This window comes from Xenopus tropicalis, chromosome 1, assembly GCF_000004195.4.
Source record: "Xenopus tropicalis strain Nigerian chromosome 1, UCB_Xtro_10.0, whole genome shotgun sequence".
Classification (NCBI taxonomy): domain Eukaryota; kingdom Metazoa; phylum Chordata; class Amphibia; order Anura; family Pipidae; genus Xenopus; species Xenopus tropicalis.
Window position 1 is genome coordinate 168,071,814 of NC_030677.2, and position 12,668 is coordinate 168,084,481.

Here is a 12,668-nt window from a genome sequence, read left to right on the forward strand (position 1 = left end):
GGGACTCCACAGAAATCAAGTAGGTCCTGTTGTCAGCCCAGGGTTTGCAATTTACACACACATTGTCACATTGTTAAGCTACACACATACACACTATAAAGGCATGGCTTAGGTCTCTTGATCTCTCACCATGGAGGCAGTGGGAGTTGCTCTCAGTCCAGGTATGACTAGCAATGTGGCAATAGCCAATAGGTATTGCAGGTTCTCAGTAGTGTGTGCTACCTCTGGTAAAAAGTTAAGGTTGGCTTGAGTGGCACCTGACTTCCCAGATGAAATGTCGTATTATATATACCGTGCAGAGGAACTAGAAGTATGGATGAATCTGAGGAGCAGATTTACCAAAGTGTGAAGCCCACCACAGAAAAAATCCATTGTTCTCTATTCAGTCCTATGGGATTTTGTATAGGCATATTTAACCAATGGTGAACTCTAACTTTTACTAGTGATGGGCGAATTTCCGCGTTTCGCCATTGGCGGATTGTTTCGTGAAATGGATGAAAAAATTTGCAGCGGAAAAATTCGCCGCACGTCCAAAAATTGTCGCCGGCGTCAAAAAAGAATTGTCGTGGGCGTCAAAAGAATAGCCGCACGTCAAAAGAATAGCCGCGCGACGAAATAATAGCCGCGGGCGCCAAAATAATAGCCGCGTGCGACGAAACAATAGCCGCGCGACGAAATAATAGCCGCGGGCGACGAAACAATAGCCGCGCGACAAAATAATAGCCGCAGGGGACGAAATAATAGCCGCGTGCGACGAAATAATAGCCACGTGCGACGAAACAATAGCCGCACGACAAAATAATAGCCGTGTGCGACGAAACAATAGCCGCGCGACGAAATAATAGCCGTGGGCGACGAAACAATAGCCGCGCGACAAAATAATAGCTGCGGGCGACAAAATAATAGCCGCGGACGACAAATTTTTTTTGTCGCACGACATTTTCGCCGTTTCGCGAATTTTTCGCCGTTTCGCGGATCTTTTTAAAGATTCGCTAATTTTTCGGCGAAACGGAAAAGATTCGCTCATCACTAACTTTAACCCATTTTTCTGTGGTGCGCTCTAACCTCACACTTTGATATATCTTACCCAATTAGCCAGATTTAATTCAGTGAGGAAATGTAATCTCGTGGTTTATTACTTGAAAACTAATGGCCAAGATTCAATTTGAGGAAAATAAGTCTCTTCTAATTCAGTTCCAGTTTTTTCCTATAGAGTTCATTAGAGTTTTCATGTGATAAACCATGAGATACGTTTTTCTAAAGCTGAGTGTGTCAGACACTTAACACCTTATTCAGGAAAAAAGTGGGGGTATCGCATGATGCTCTCTTCTAGCCTATTATTATTATTATTATTATTAACATTTATTTATAAAGTGCCAACATATTCCGCAGCGCTGTACAATAAGTGGGTTTCATACATTGGACATACAGAGTAACATATAAAGCAATCAATAACCGATACAAGAGGTGAAGAGAGCCCTGCCCAAAGGAGCTTACAATCTACAAATAGCCTAGGGTGTTAGGGGTTAATTGGATCTCCCAGCAGCATACACTGTTACACATTAATGCAAGAAGATGAGAATGAAAGTCTCCCATGGATATGCAGAAGGCTCAATATGTTATTTTTAAGAAGTTTCTTATTTCTGTGCATACATGAGTAAACACATTAATACCAATTTTTTTCTCAGTTTTTACAACTGATCTAAACCCCACTAAAACCATTAATCAAAAAAGATGAAGTTCTAGTCAGCAGGAACCAAGTTCTTGCTCCAGGATGCTGAAGGGCTCCATAGGTTCATTCTATGACATAACTGTTCTAATAAAATCTGCACACTGCAAGGCACTGTAATTAGTCAGTAGCATATACATATATACAGTTGCTTAGTGTGGTTTCGTCTTTTGAACCAATGCTTCTTATTTACTTGCCCCTTTAGGGCTCTGGCACACAAGGAGATTAGTCGCCTCTCAAGGTGCCGCGTATGCCATCCCACCTTCGATTTACATTTTTGGCAGTGGGATGGCATTTCGGGGAGATTAGTCGCCAGCGTCAAGGGAGATTTGTTGCGGGCGACTAATCTCCCTGTGTGCCAGAGCCCTTAAAGTTTGCTGAAGACTGCTTTACATTACTTACAGAGTTACTACTTTTTAGGTCACTGTTATCAGCAGCTTTCATTCACAGCCTTCTATTCACAAAATGACTCTTATCTCCCCTGAATATTATTTCTAGCAAACCAGCATATTTCAGCACCTGGGGCCACATTATGTGTACACTGAAGAGTCCTTTGTGCTTGGAACGCAGCACATTATAGCTAGTTGTTTGCTTCTGTAGTCTCTCGGATGGGCAGTCCATTGCTGCTGATCTACACAACTGCAGAGAATACTGGGATTTCATAACTAAAAAAAGAACATCATTCTTATATTCAAAGCAAAAAAAAGGGTGCCTTCCTTTAATAGTAGCATTTAATAATAATATTCTTGGTAGTAAAGGCACACAGACAAACCAATGTCATCACCATTCTGCACCAATGGTACTGTACAATAATTCAAGTTCTGTAACATGAGATACAGACACAGTAACATAAGAAATGGGCTTAAAACATACAGATAAGTCCACATAATGCAACCTTTTGCTAAAATATTACTAATGCTTGAAAAATGTTAATAGATACCTTAAAGGGGTTCTTCACCTTTAAGTTAACTCAAGGGTATATTCTGAGACAATTTGCAATTGGTCTTCATTTTTATTATTTGTATTTTTTTTAGTTACTTCACTTTATGTTCATAAGCTCTTTAGTTTGGAGTTTAGCAGCTATTTGGTTACTAGGGTCAAAATTACCTTAGCAATCAGGGAGTGGTTTGAATGAGAGGCTGGTATATGAATAGGAATGGGCCTGGAAAAAAAAAGACTTTATAAAAAGTAACAACAACAATAAAACTGTAACCTCACAGAGCAATAGTTCTGTGGCCGCTGGGTGACCAGTGGTCAGGGACCCCCGTTTGAAAGTTGCAAAGGGTTAGAAGAAGACAGCAAATAGTTAAAAAACTATAAACAAATAAATAATGAAGACCAGTTGAAAAGTTGCTTAGAATTGGCCATTCTATAACATATTACTTAAAGTTGAAACACCCCTTTTAAGGTGAACAACACCTTTAAAAGTAAATAAATTCAGGCTCATAGAAAACAGATAAATAAAAGATTCCAAAATCAGAGCCCTCATTAAGAATCAGTCTATGCTCTGCTGTAGGTTTCATATGGAGGGTGGGGTTATTTCTACAGAATCATTCTAACCTGCTGCATTCCCTTGGATACAAATGATTTATAATATTCAGCAAATGGCACAAAGGCAACACTGAAATACTGTAGAAATTGATGGACCACTTATATTAGAAAGATTTGGTACTTCAGTAGCCTACTATTGCTCGGCATCAAAGCAGTTAATCCTGCAAGGGAAAACACAGCAGTGCTTATTGATGCAATTTGCAGCCCTTATTGTATTGTCAGATCAAGTCATTCCTTCCTACATTAACCACTCTCCACATTGGACACATCTTCAGCTGGGGCCGGAGATCATCTCACACTCACAGTCACTTATCATTAGCTTGACAGCTATTTAAAAGGGTCACTCCCATTACAATTTCACTTAGCCAGGGGGCTTACAGTGTGCCATAGAATACAATAATACAATTGCCGGGAGCTACACAGGGAACCAATAAGTGAAAGCAGAACAGTCCACTGTGCATTCTTCACTCAATGACAGATAATGAGTGCAGAACCAGCAAATATCCTAAAGGAATCCTCATTTCCTAAAAGAACATATATTGTTTGTCTGTAATTCACTGATGCACTCACAGTTTCCTCTACATTACTATAATGCAAATGTTCATAGGCATGTCTTATTCTATGCAATAAATAAATAGTAAACAATTTTTATGACATCATAAGTGTATTTTTGTACAAAAAAACATGTTTAGACTTAAAACAGAGATTTGCAACCTGCAGGCTTTATCTGTCAGTCTGACTACAATTACCAGCATCCTCTGCCAGTCACAGCTGTGGTAACAGAACATAGTAACTGAGATTAAAAAAAACACCAATGTCCATCAAGTTCAAACTTTCAGGTCAATATGAAACCTTCCTAACTGCTTCTTGATCAAGAGAGGGTCAAAAACCCCTCTAAAGACTCTTTAATTTTCCTGAGAGGGAGAAATATTCCTTCCTTACACCAAGATGGCATTCAGACCAGTCCCTGGATCAACTTTGCACTGAAGACTATATTCAATAACCCTGCATTTTCTCACTAGCTTAAAAGCCATCCAACCCCTTCTTGAAGCTATCTAATGTATCTAATGTCCACAACTTCACAGCTCTCACTATAAACACAACAAACTCTTTCTGAATATTAGGACATAACCTCCTTGTGTCTACTGGAAGGACCTACTTGTAAATAAAGCAATAGAGTTTATTTTTTGCCCCCCCCCCCTCTTATTTATTTAAACATAGTTATCATATCCCCCTAAATTGCCTCTTCTCCAATGTAAACAACCCTAACTTGACCAGTTGTTCTTCATAACTGAGACTTTCCATACCCTTTACCAGCTTAGTTGCCATTTGAGCAATCCTGGCCACAGGCCCAGGCCAAGAGAACATGATTTTAGGGGTGCATCTGCACTGGGGAATGGGAGATATATACATTTATCAGAAACTCCTGCCTGTCCAGTCCCCAGGTGCTTCTGGTAGGAATAGGTATCAGTAGGAATGGGGGTGGAGGGTTCAGTATGGTGTTGTAGGGGGCTTTGGTGGGTGGGTTGATGGGTCTAGGGGTGCAGCCATTGAATAATTGGCTCTGCTCAATAAACTTCATTTTCTCAGGAAACTACTACTTTTGAATTACAAGGGAAAATACAATCTTTGCTGGAAATTAGAAGTCACCTTATATATGTAAAACTCATTCTGCTACCTCATAATTCTCCATAGCCATAGATCTTCTCAGAGACCACTGATCTGCTTATGATAAATGGCAGATGATACAGTATCATTGCCTCCTTATTGTGTTCTGAACAGAAATGATGTATTAAAAATATAGGCAGAATATTAATTAATAGCACTTTAATTTCAACATTGTAAATCATCTTTAAGGGCCAGGCTTAGGTTACAGATAATCTATGTAATTGGGGACACATAAAATATGCAATTACACAAGACAGTATTGATTGCATGCTCATTGCATTTAAATTAAATTCAATCAATTTGCAACTGGCCAGCTGTGCTGACTGAAATTTTCAAAAGTTTACAAATCTGTGTGGTATAACTGATGTTACTGACTCGGGGGGCAGTACAGAATGTTCACAGGGGTGTCTCCTGCACTGAATTTCATGAATAGTATTGCTTTTTAGAACACTCTGTGACTGTGCCATGTAGAGTATGCATCAAGTGGGCTTCTCGCTGAGCAAGGGTTTCCACATTGATTTTTATGAATAAACACACTATCACATATCACACCAACATGGGTACAGTAACCGAACATAAATGTAGAAATTTATCACAGTAAGTTACAGTAAGAGACTTTTATCAAAAAATCTGAACTGAAAAAACACATGCAAGAAAAAGTAGTGGAAAAGGCACAAAAACGGCAACTTTTTGCATTGTCCCACAAAAGCTACTGACAAAGATACGAAAACCTAGAAACATTTGAAGCAAAGACAGGTCTGCCACGGAAGGGAGGGGACACCTGCCATTGACTTTTACATGAGCTTGACAGGGTTTAGATGACATATTTACAGATTCAGAATTGTTGCAGTTTTGTCACATAATAAATATCGGAAAAGCCATGACTTTTTTTCCCGCAACTTTTAGTGCTAAAAAATTTGAATTGGAAAAAAAAATAGCAAATAGCCCCCTTAGTGTTATTACTTACTATGGGGCCATAACCTTGTAGATTGTAAGCTCTTTTGGGCAGGGCCTTCTTCACCTCTTGTATCGGTTATTGATTGCTTTATATGTTACTCTGTATGTCCAATGTATGAAACCCACTTATTGTACAGCACTGCGGAATATGTTGGCGCTTTATAAATAAATGTTAATAATAATAATAATAATAACCAAACAGTACAGTTCTCGTATTGCTGCTTCTCTCTACCCCATCACTCTACACTGAGTCTCTACACTGGCAAAGCCTTGGCTGGCTAAAATCCAGCTGCAAAACAGTACTTCTCTGCCAACATCATTTCAAATCCTGGCTGGAGAGGAGGAACTAAAACACTGATGTTACAATTTGTTACAACTTCTCCACAGACAGACAGCATACAGAAACTACATAACCCATAATGCATTCAATTGATGATGTTACTTTCCTTATTTGAATCACGTGTGCAGGTGATTGTGGGGTTTGAAAGATGCAGGCTGAAGACATGTTGAGGACAATCGACTACTCTAACATTTTTTTGGAGTATCAAAGCAGTCAGCATGATCTGCAGGAGAACAGGGGGCCAGACTTGGGAAACTGTTCCAAACTATATTATTACATTAAAAATCATGAAAAAGCTGCATACTGTATGTTTTAACTGATGTTTTTTGCAAAATTGTTTGAAATGATGTTTACTTTTCATAAATATATGTTTATGAGAAATGCTGTGGGGCCCAGTATGACCTAATTATACCACTGTAACCATGGATTCTTCTTCCTTCTACTAAGTCACTAATTCAGTTTTCTCTTTCTATAACAATTAAAGAAAAACATGAATTGGAAACTACACACAACAAACTCCAGTCCAGAGCTCCAGTCTTTCCTGTTTTTGACTGAATAGCTCCCTCTGCTGTTCATTTATTGCCATGTGAATCTGTGTACTGGTTTTCTTTTTAACCCTGTCACACAAATCACACAAGGCTCATTGATGAATTATTTGATGAATTATTTTATGATTAACGTGATTTAGAAATGAAAAAAAATCTTATCATAGTAAGAGCTGAATATAAAAGTAATATCTATACTGTTGACCAACAGGACTTGCCTGATACCTTTTGCATGGTATTATTTGATTTTACTTTATTGTATATTACTTAAGCAAAACATTCCCAAAGTCTGCTCTTCTTTAGCCTAAACATTTTTCTGAGCCCAGTGCACGCAGCATTTGAAACTCCTGGGAATAGGTTGACCATAGGGTTGTTAACTTTTGCTGGGTTTTAAACTCGGACAAAGGGGCGTGCGTGATGACGCCAACACCTTACGTCACTAACGCCATCATGCAAACCACTGATATCATGACGTGATGGTCGTGTGATGATGTCAGGGGTGGGGTTATTGCGTCCTCCAGAATGTTGAAAACCAGGCAGAAGGTTTTGACCCTGACAGCCCCTTGAAAAACCAGGCTGTCTGGGTCAAAACTGGACAGGTGGTACCCCCAATTGACCATGATGAGGAAGATGGGAGGCGCTGACATTTACTGCTGAACTGCAAAACAGTTCTTCCCTTTCTGCATTATTTCAAATTCTGGCAGGGGAGGAAGGACTAAAACACTTATGTTACAAATTGTAACAACTCCACAGCTTACAGACAGCATGCAGGAACTGCATAACCAACAATGCATTGCACTGTGATGCTCCTTTCCTTATTGATATCATGTGTGCAGGGGATTGCGGAATCAGCAGCTAGGCTCACTTCATAGGGAACTGAAGCCTGTCTTTGCATGTGTGACTGCAGGGTTGTGATTGGCTACTCCCCTCCTACTGTTCTTCTGATAGGGACCGCTAGGACCGGCCCATCCCTCATTTGAAACACTGGCAGAGAACTGAGAGGATTGATAGGGTGCTCCAGTAAAAGGGTTAATTTTACAGATAGTATTTATTTAATACCAAAGTGAAGCCAGCACTATATATTCTTTATAATTGCCTACAGTATTAGAGATTTTTTTCATATATACTACAGTATATGTCTCCTTTAAAATTATGTTTATTTTTCAAAGTTGTGTTTGGTGCTTTACCACTATTCCCTACAAAAAATGATATAAAAGAAAACATTTTAAGTGCAATTTAAGTGTGTACACCTTCCTATCGTTCTGACTTTTGTCATTCTAATTTGAAGCACAAAGGTAGCAAAGACATTTACCATCAATATACTGTATATATATATATATATATAGACATTGTAGAAAGAATAGCGGCACTCGGATAATTGCAAAAAGGTGTATTAAAAGAATGAATCACATCACATATATGTGATGTGATTCATTCTTTTAATACACCTTTTTGCAATTATCCGAATGCCGCTATTCTTTCTACAATGGCTAAGATAATGGGATGATACGGCGTCCTGAGGTGGCTGAGCACCGGGATACACACTAAAGGAGGAGTGCGGTAACGTTCCTTGTACAAGATATATATATATATATATACCAATTTGCCAGAAGTCCCCACTGGGAGAAACCTGTCAGTGATACAGAAATATTAACTGTCCCACCACCAGGTAATAGTGCAAATCAGTTCATATCTCACCACCCACTCAAGTACTGCACAGTATTCAGTTATGCATAACTGGATAAGAACTGTAAGGTGCCCTCTGCAAATAAACAGTGCCCTGGTGCCAGCACAGAGTGGAATATAAATCGAGCAAGTAATAAGAGAACACTCGAAGGATCTAGATTTCAAGGGAATATGGGTGCAAACTTATTGAGCCAATGTTTGGGTCCTTACAGAAGGCTCATTTACTACAACCCTGGATGGAAGTGCTACAGCAAAAAAGGGACTCAAAATTGTGCCCCCTAGTGTTGATTCAAGTACTTGTGTCTGGCAGAGTGGAAATCCAGCAAAATGTGCAGAGTGCAGGGCAGTTGATAAGTATAAGGCTCCATTGCAGCCTGTTGCCAGCACGCCCTAACGCTATCCATTTTGGAATGCAGAGACCTGTGGAAATTCAGAGAAGTGCAGGGTAGGGTGTAACTAACATGGCCAATGGCATCTGTTTTTTTTTGTACTTTGCACCCTAAGCTTCCCATTATAAATGACCCTTAGAGATCTTGATAAAGAACACGTTAAAAAGAATTCCAATAATATTGTTAAATGTAAAAAAAAAACATCAGTTGCCTTCAGTTGAGGAGACTTAAAGTGACATGACTTTAAAGGAAAACTATACCCCCAGAATGAATACTTAACCAACAGGTAATTTATATTATGTTAAGTGACCTATTAGAGAATCATGCCAAACAGGAATATATATGTAGGGACCCATAGGGTTAAATGACCCCTATGGCTTTAAATCCCTACAGGTTCAGTTCCCTTAGTTGCTGGACAGAAGGGAATGTATCTAAGTAACATATGTGTGCTATTGGTTAGAAGGTATAGTGACCACATCCTGCCTCACTTTGGTATAGTGCTGGGAAAGGAGTGGCACCTTCCTGTTTGCTTCCAAATTTGTAAATTTAAAAATTTGTAGTTGTAAATTTTCTATTTAGGATTACCCAATAGCACATACTGCTAAAAAATTCTATTTTTATGAAAATGGTTTATTTAGATGAAGCAGGGTTTTACATATGAGCTGGTTTATGCAATATATTTTTATAGAGACCTACATTGTTTGGGGGGTATAGTTTTCCTTTAAGGGTTTGGATTTGGTTTAGTGAAGCGCTCAATAATCCCCTGGTGTCCCAGCAAACTTAAATAAGCAGTTTGAGTCCCACATGAGAAAATCCCTATATAAAAATGATTTCCATTTTGTTTGAATCTGAATCGTGCAAACCTTGTTTGGAATAGGTCTGATCCTAACCAAACCTGCATTTGGAACCTCCCTAATTAGAGGCAGCTTAGCCAATAATGAATGGGGGATGGAGAATTTAGATTTTCTCTTTGGTAGATTTTCTCTGTTGCTTCCTAGCTATTCCAGAGAATACATGCATGTTTGTATTGTATTGTTATTGCTGCAATAAGCAAAATGGGCTTCAGATGAATAATTAATGTTGTATTTGTTTTAAATCATACTTCATAATGACTAGAGCTAATTTCTTATTAAACATAATTACAATATAGCCATGTTTAATTAGGGAACTGCTCATTGTAAATTGATTTCTTTACTAAACTGACTAATATGAACTAGTCAATAATTTACCCTTTAATTTGCTGCCATAATAAGGCATGATTAAGTAATCAGCATGATGTAGATTATCTAAAAATATTCCGTTTGTGTAACAGTTTCCTGTCAGTACAGTTCAGATGTTGTGAAACTACAATACATTTTCTTTGACTGGTGGGCAGAGCTGCCATCGGGGGGAGAGGGGTACTGTTGTACATAAATTGTGTAATTTATGTATAAAGTTAATTAACGTAACTGCCCAGAAACCTACGTAACTTGAGTATCAAACAAAAGACAATGCAGAGAAGCGTGACAGGGGCAGGCAGAGGCAAACGCCAATGAATTAAAAAGCTTAAGGTAAATTCCACTACCCCCAATGAACTGACTGGCTTATTAGCACATAAATTATTAATTTGAACTATTTATATGAACTGCCTATTATAGAGTCAGCTATTTATAGTGAGAGATATTTACTGAGTATTTCCTATATGAACATTCCAGCAGTGGAATAACTGGTTATGTAACTTATGCAAAAATTAGTTATTGGGCCCCACAGCAAGATCATTGGGCCCTTAAAGGACATGTAAAGTCTACATTTGCCTACAATGTATAAAAGTTGGGCACCTCTCCCCCACCCAAATGGCATAATGTGTACTGCATATATCCCCTCCGCTTGCCAGCACCATCACATTTTCCTAAAGCAAATAGCAGATTTCACCCGGTGGCCATTTTTCCATTTTCAGAGCTTTGTTTGAGCTGAGCTCAGGAGAGAAAGTTAGGAGAAAAAAATTGAAGCAGACAGCTAGAGCTGAGTTTCTATGGGAACCAGCAATGCCATCTCTTTACTGGCTGCTAGACTGGGGGGCGTGTTTAGCAATCTGAGCTTAGAACAACTGAGCATGCCCACAAGCCAACAGCCAAAGCAAATTCCTGAGGGAGGGGGCCGAGTGGGTTACAGGAGGGGAAGGACATCTAAGTGATTAGGGGGATGTTGCAGCCTTAATATTAATCTCTGGACAACCAGTGTGGCAGGTATTGAAAGATTTCAAAGAGGCTGTTCTCTGATTATTTTTGTGTGTGTGGGGTTTACATGTCTTTTAAACTAAGCTGGCATCCATATTGATGCAGAATGCCTTTTGCCATTGCCATTGATTGTAATTAAGTTGTTTTTCAATCTTGCCCGTCCCTGGATTCCTATACTAGTTGTCTTTATATGGCCCCTAAAGAATGATTATCCTGCGGCAGTAATGCACATGGGGAAAAAAATGTGGGAGTAATGCACATAGGGAAATAAATGCGGCAGTAATGCACATAGGGAAATAAATGTGGCAGTAGTGCACATAGGGAAATAAATGCGGCAGTAATGCACATGGGGAAATAAATGTGGGAGTAATGCACATAGGGAAATAAATGCGTCAGTAGTGCACATAGGGAAATAAATACGGCAGTAGTGCACATAGGAAAATAAATGCGGCAGTAGTGCACATAGGGAAATAAATGCGGCAGTAATGCACATCGGGAATTAAATGCGAAAGTAATGCACATAGGGAAATAAATGCGGCAGTAATGCACATAAGGAAATTAATGCGGCAGTAATGCACATAGGAAAATAAATGTGAGAGTAATGCACACAGGGAAATAAATGCGGCAGTAATGCACACAGGGAAATAAATGCGGCAGTAATACACATAGGGAAATAAATGCGGCTGTAATGCACATAGGAAAATAAATGTGGGAGTAATGCACATAGGGAAATAAATGCGGCAGTAATGGTTCATGTGCATACCTCCTAACAGTCCCGATTTTAACAACTCAGCCTGCAGTCCCAGATTCTTATTGAAAAATGTCCCTCTTTCCCTGCACGGAACACCAAAAAAGATACAACGTTTCTGAAATTTTATTAGATAAGTAGACTTTTGGCAGAGCCAAAACTCAATAGGCAACACCTGCACTTAGATACAATTGTAACTAATAAGCTAAACAGGTCTCTTGGGGGAACTGAGATTTGCAGCTTAAAGGGCAATTTTAACCTTCATTAGCAAAACTGCATACCCCCCAACTGTCCCGATTTCCGCTGGACTTTTCCGGTTTTTATAGAGCATCCCGCTATCCCGGATAGTTCAATAAATGTCCCGCATTTCTGTAATAGATTACGGAAATGCGGGACATTCATTGAACTATGCGGGACAGCGGGATGCGCTGGCTGGAGACGGGTGCTCCGGCTCCTTGTGTGGCTCTGCTCCTTGTGCAGCGGCGACAGGCCCTTTTAAAAGGTTGTGCCCCGTGCGTATTGACGTCACATTTATGCACAGGCCACAACCTTATTAAAAAGCCTGTCGCCGCCGCACAAGGAGCCGCATAAGGAGCAGGAGCCGCAGAAGAAGAAGGAGTGTCTATTGGGGCACTGTGTATGGGGGCACTTTCTATGGAGGCACTGTGTATGGGGGGAACTTTCTATGGGGGACACTGTGTATGGGGGGTACTTTCTATGGGGGCACTGTCTATGGCGGTACTTTCTATGGGGCACTGTGTATGGGGTAATGAGGGTAATTGAGGTCAATTAGGGGCATTATCTATAGGGGGTACCGTCGATGGGGGCAATTGGGGCAC